Consider the following 6,039-nt stretch of genomic DNA (forward strand, 5'->3'; position numbering starts at 1 on the left):
TCTTTTGTTTTGCTATTGTCACCCCGGGTGGGACGGGTAGGCCCAGACGTTGGTCCCGTGCCTGCTGGGCCTAGAGACCCAAGCTACTCCTCACTGATGATGCCCAACAAGGCTGAAACATGTCTGGGGATGCTTGTGATCTCGTGCAGAAGGGATGTGACCTAGCAGTTTGGGCTGGACTACCCCTTTGGGGGTGGGACCAAGCCTGATTTGCATATGGTCCTTCCCTTTTTGTAATGGCTTGGCAGGTGAAGAACGATGGTCTGGAGTGTTGCCCAGAGCAATGCCAGAGGTTAAGATTTATTCTAAACCTTCCAGCCATCACCTCTTTCATTTTGGTAGTGTTGGTGGGCCATCCCAAAAGGGTATCTACTGATTTAGAGATATTAAGAATGTGTATTTTCATGAAGTGTATTTGAATGCTACTGCCATATTGCTCCCTTCTGAAGAAGGCTTATTCTAACTGACTGATAAAATAAATTAATAATTCGTTATTCAAGAAACCTTGAGTATAAGAGTTGATTTGAATACTTGTGACTGTAAATCTCTGTGTAACTCCACTACAGCTCACATTGAGCCCTCTTGAGATAAGCCTGGCTGCTCAACACGTTACCAAAACTGTGTAGTACAAGCTTATACCAAAGGTTGGGTTTCCTATACCTGTAGTCAGAGTTGTTTGTAGTGTTCCCAGAGGGTATTGCATGCAAACTTTGCCTAATAGGCACAGATCATTGTCCAGGACAAGCAAACAAATCCTGGCCAGGCCTCCTATAGTGTAAGTGCCTTAGAATGCTAATCTCTCTGCATTGCCATTCGTTTAGAGTGACATGCCCCCCTCCCCTGCCCTCCACACTCCTAATGCCTCCACTCCCTCAGGTCCCACTTGCAATGCCTCCTTTTTAGGGGGGGTGCAGGGGGTGGCCTTGGGTGGGCCTGGCCCCCCTGCTGGAGCCGGGCCTGCCAGGATCACCCAGATTTACAGGGTTGCAGGGAGGACCCTGCTAGGCCATGCGGGCATGGACCTTGGGTGCCGGGCACCGTGGATGCCAGGAGCATCCAGCTTGTGGAGTGGCCTTGGCGTACCCAGGGCACCTTGATGGCCTGAGGGTCCCAGGTCAGCAGGAGCTGCAGAACCGTAGTCACACGGTGTGGGCCTACAGGCCACGGCTGCAAGGGCATGGTCTCACGGTGAGGCCTAGTGGCCCATCAATAGGACACAGGAGTTCCATTGTTGGAGTTTGCTGCCTTTATAAGGTATGTGCATGCAGTAGCTGCTTTTATTAGCATGGTGTCATTAAAGGGGCTATAGGAGGGCCACACAACACTAATCATAACAAGGTTGGGTTTCCATATTCTATAACCTGCTCCACTTTCACTCTTCTCTTTGAGCACCGACACAGGAATCTTGCGAGGTAATCAGATCGGAGGCTCGCAGGAGGTGGGGGATGGGTTTGTTGAGTGCCCTGAGTCTCGTGAGAGTAATCACAAACTCATCTCTCTCCTTTCATCCGCCCAATCCTTACCATGGTATGTTATTTAATACTTCTACTGAAACTAGAGTTGCCCTGCAGGGCCGATGGGAGATCCCATTGCTCCCTCTCCTACCCTCCAGTGGTACAAAGCCAACTTTGGGAGACAAAGCGGTAACACAGGCCCCGTAAGGCTACCACGAACTACTGTCCCGAGGAGGCCAGCCAAAGAAACCTGTGTTATAGCAGCGTGCATTTAAACAAGAATGGACATTTGGAATCGTTGGGAGTACCGCAGCTCTAAGAACTGGGACGGGCTGTAATGTAAAGTGACGCACTTCAACTGCTCATTGGAGAAAAAGTAAAGCTATACAAATACATTAACACCAGCAACTACTTCTGAAAGTCATACAAATCACACCAGGAGATTAGAAAATAACGAGCGCAATTGTTCTGTTTTGTAACTCGTGAAATAAGATCTTCAGAGGTTTCAGATTGGAGGCCCTGGGGGTGTTGAGCTCCCCAGGTCTCGAGAGAGTAATCACAAACTCATCTCACTCCTTTCATCATTTGCTGTTTCTCCCGGAGGAGGAACAGGCAAGGATTAACCTTACTGAAGATGATGTGAAATCGTGAACGACGCTTCTCACTTTACATAACCCATGACAAACTGATGGTGAGTAAAATTCAATTCTGCATTCAGTCGACATTCCTATCTCACTGAATTGCTGTCTAAAGGGAGCAAATGCGCCTACTTGACTAGTGAAAGAAGGGAAAAGGAAAGAGAATGTACGATTCCCAGCAGCCAGTTCGCTGCTATTTGCATACACGCTGCACGTAAACGTAACAGGCTGCGGGCTCATTGTACACAGAAATAGAGAGCTAATTTCACTCACAGTGTGGCCATTACTTGGACTAGTCTGAACGTCATGTTGGTAACGTTACCGGCCAAAACAGATTTACTACCTTTCACAAAGTGACAACATATTGTGCGTGTAACAATGGTTGATTCTGTGCTGCTATGAATTATTTACTATGGAAGGACCCCAAACACACTGGGCCTCATTACGACTGAAGCGGAACGGGATAACGGGCTCCGCTAAAGGAGACGGACCCGTTAAACCCGTTCTGCCTCATTACAAGCTCCCTTTGCAGGACCCGGTAAGTAACGCCTGGTTAAACCATGCGTCCTTACCGGGTCCCGCGAGGGGAAGAGGGAGCAAACAACGGGCCGCTCGTAATCGGCCTGTTGTTTGCACCCTCTCCCATTCCCATTGAGCCCTATGGGGGCTCAGATGGGAATGGGGAAGGTCCGGGCTCGGGTTCCTGGAGGGAGGAATTACCGGGCCCTCCGAACTCGGAATGGCCCGGTAATTCCCCATTCTGGGAACCCAGACCCGATTTCGGCGGCAGCCGAATAGCGGCATGGCTACCGCCGAAGTCATAATGAGGCCCACTGTATTTGATTCGGTATGCTAGTTGTAAATATTTTAAGGCATTATTTTGATGTTGGTCTCCACTATGCAAACCTTGACTGTGTATTACCTCCATACCCCGCTTCCTTGTCCCAGTACTTACTTATGAGGCACCAGCCTCTCCAACTGGAACCTACTTTTTTTTTTTTTAAATCAATTTTATTGTATTTTTGTATGAGTAAGTGACACATCAAATTTAAACAACCGTGGGCTGATGTCCGCAGAAACACACATAGAAATGCCCCCGATCTCTGCCATTTTCCCCTCCCCTAACCCCCCTCCCCCTTTTATCTCAGAGTACAGATTCAGCTGGTCCACTCGGAAGCATCTCCGGGCAGCTCCCCCCGGGCTCATGTAGGTCGGTGTTAGGCTGACTCTCTTGTGTCACGCCCCAGATGTTCTAGGCTTGGGTGGGTCTTGCGGGGCCGGGTCGCCCTCCCATGGGGTCATCAAGTCTCGTCTCCTTCGTTGCCAAATGCCTCCATAAACTGTAGCCACTCGGATTCTGTATGCGAGCTCGAGCCCTGCATTGCTTCTGTTAGTTTTTCCATGCAGTAGATGTCCTTGGCTCCTGCTACCCATTCTCTCTTTCCGGGAAGGGCGGCTCTCTTCCAGGTTCTAGCTCGAGCGGCTCTAGCCGCCAATAACAGAGAGTGTGTCAGGTCTGGGAGCTTTTCCCAGTGTTCGTCCTTTAGTTGCAATCCAAATATTAGTAACATGGGGTCCAGCGGGTAAGGCCCCTCTCCTGCCTCCTTGAGCCAGCTGAGGACCTCCGTCCAGAACGCACGGACCCTATCGCATGTCCACCACATGTGCCAGTAGTTTGCTTTTTCTCCACAGCCATGCCAACACATGGGGGCAACATCCGGGAACATCCTGGAGAGTTTGACTGGGTCATACTGCCACCTGTGGAGAGTTTGACGGCATGTGTTTTGTTCTGGCAGGAGATTGAAGTCTTGTATGCCCTATTACAAAGGTGCCTCCAGAGATTGTCTCCAAGTCTAAAGTTTAAGTCCACCTCCCATTTTCTCCTAAGACTTTTAGTCCTTCCTTCTCTGGTCGACAGTAAAGCTCCGTAAAGAAGGGATATGAGACCTTTCATTTCAACGTGAGTGTCCAAGATTCTTACGACAGGGGTGAGCTTTCGTTGCACGCATGGTTTTAGATTGGGTTTCATTAGGACTCCTTTCAGCCGTAGGTGTAGAAGAGGGGAGAGAGTGGCAATTCCCAGTGCTTCTTCCAGTTCCTGGATACCTATGAACGTCTCCTCCCTCACAGGTTGGCCGACCCTACATAGTCCAGCGTCGAACCAGGGTTGGTAGTGTTCGTGCCCTGGTATTGTTTCCAATACCGGCGTGGACCAAATGTGACTCAGAGAGGAGGGCCACGTGGTTATTTTATCACTGCAGCCCCTTCCTGCCAATGCCTTCCACATGGTGCCTAGAATTGGGTGGGTCTTAATTCTGTTGGGGAGCTTTTTCAGTGAGACCCATAGCCATTCCCCTACTGTGACTGGGCTCAGGTGGGAGTTTTCTAGGTATATCCATTGTTTATCGGGGTCTTCTCTAAGGTAGGAGGCCAATGCTCTAAACTGGGCCGCTCTGTGGTAGGTCTGGAGGTCCGGGAGGGCAAGTCCCCTTCTGTCTTCGAGGGAGCGTGAGGGTCTGGTATCCCACTCTGGGTTTCTGGCCTTGCCATATAAATTTCAGCATCCGCCTTTTAGCTTCAATGAGGTATGCATCTGGGGCTTCGAGCGGGAGCATCTGGAAGACGTAGAGCACCCTGGGGAGAAGGTTCATTTTTATAGCATTTATACGTCCCATCCAGGAAACTTGACCTTTTCCCCATCTCTCCATGTCTTTAAATATTTCGTCAAACAGAGCTGGGTAGTTCGCTTGATTTAAGTCTTCGTTGGGTCTGACTATGTTGGAACCTACTTTAATCTTTTGGTGGGCTCTGATCAATTATCTGAGCTATACTCTCCATATCTCCAGCCTTATCTAGTTATTTTGGCTCCTAGAATTATAAAATGGGGATACAGAATAGATTTGGCATGATCATTGTACTCCACTTCCCAGGTCAAAAACCAAGAGGACTACAATGGAGCAAAGAATCCAAGAACTGCTCACGAAATGGGCAATCAGATAAGCCAAGGGGTTTATTCTATTATCTTTCCGGTTCCCATGGTGTCAGTGAAGGTCAGGTGGATGCTGAAATTGCAATGCTTGACCAATGAATTGTCTACAAAGCACTTCAAGGTGGAGAGTCTTCAAAAGATTAAACATGTGATCAGGAAAGGCGATTTCTGGACTCTTTAGACTTACTGGGCGCATACTTCCACATGCCAATCAGAAACACTGAAATGTCCTAAGATGTGCGCTCCCCCTTATGGATTGAAGGTCCGTGCCTTGTGTTTTCACAAAGGTGATGGGCCCAGTGATATCTCTTCTTCATACCAAAGGGAGCTCTTCCCGTACATCAATGACTGGTTGCTCAGGGCAGCATCAAGAGCACTGCTGGTCAGCCAGCTGGAGGAGGATTGCAGCATTCTGAAAAAGATGGATGTTGTAAAGTGTCTTTTCCCAGAGATGACCAGTAGTACCAAAGGAAAGTGTCAGGATGCTGTTCATGTATATGTATATATATGTATATATTAGGTTTTAGGTTTAAGCAGACTAGAATATCACAGGTTTTCCTTAACCACTTGTTTCTGGAAGGTGTGACTAGACCAAAGCAAAATGATGGAGACAATTGAAGGTTCTACTGATGAAGTAGGCAGTTTGAAATCCAGAGTCAACTTGGATTCCAGAGAAGAATTCTAAACTGCCCTTCACATAGATGCCAACATTTAGACGCACCTCGGAGGGAGAATTCCACACGGAAATCGGGAGACGTACATTTCCCCATAGAAATATGTTGGGGCTAATGTTATTTTAGGCGGGAGACAGTGAAAAATATAAATATTTTTCACTGAAAGATCTGCAGTCTCCTGCCTAAATCGGGAGGGTTGATATGTATGCTTTCATTGACTGAAACTCTTGAGGCAGGACCTACTTTGTACAGCTCCAGTTTTCAGGCCTTCAAAAAGTTAAAGA

General features: G+C 48.3%; 1 non-coding gene across 1 annotated transcript; it reads right to left on the reverse strand.

Annotated features, from left to right (window-relative positions):
* Window positions 1-1,958: 1,958 nt before the first annotated feature.
* Window positions 1,959-2,089, reverse strand: LOC138568111 (U8 small nucleolar RNA). Its single transcript, XR_011302483.1, has one exon. It is a non-coding gene; the product is annotated as a U8 small nucleolar RNA (small nucleolar RNA).
* Between the last annotated feature and the right edge of the window lie 3,950 nt (window positions 2,090-6,039).

This window comes from Ambystoma mexicanum, chromosome 2p, assembly GCF_040938575.1.
Source record: "Ambystoma mexicanum isolate Mex_15411 chromosome 2p, UKY_AmexF1_1, whole genome shotgun sequence".
Taxonomy (NCBI): Eukaryota; Metazoa; Chordata; class Amphibia; order Caudata; family Ambystomatidae; genus Ambystoma; species Ambystoma mexicanum.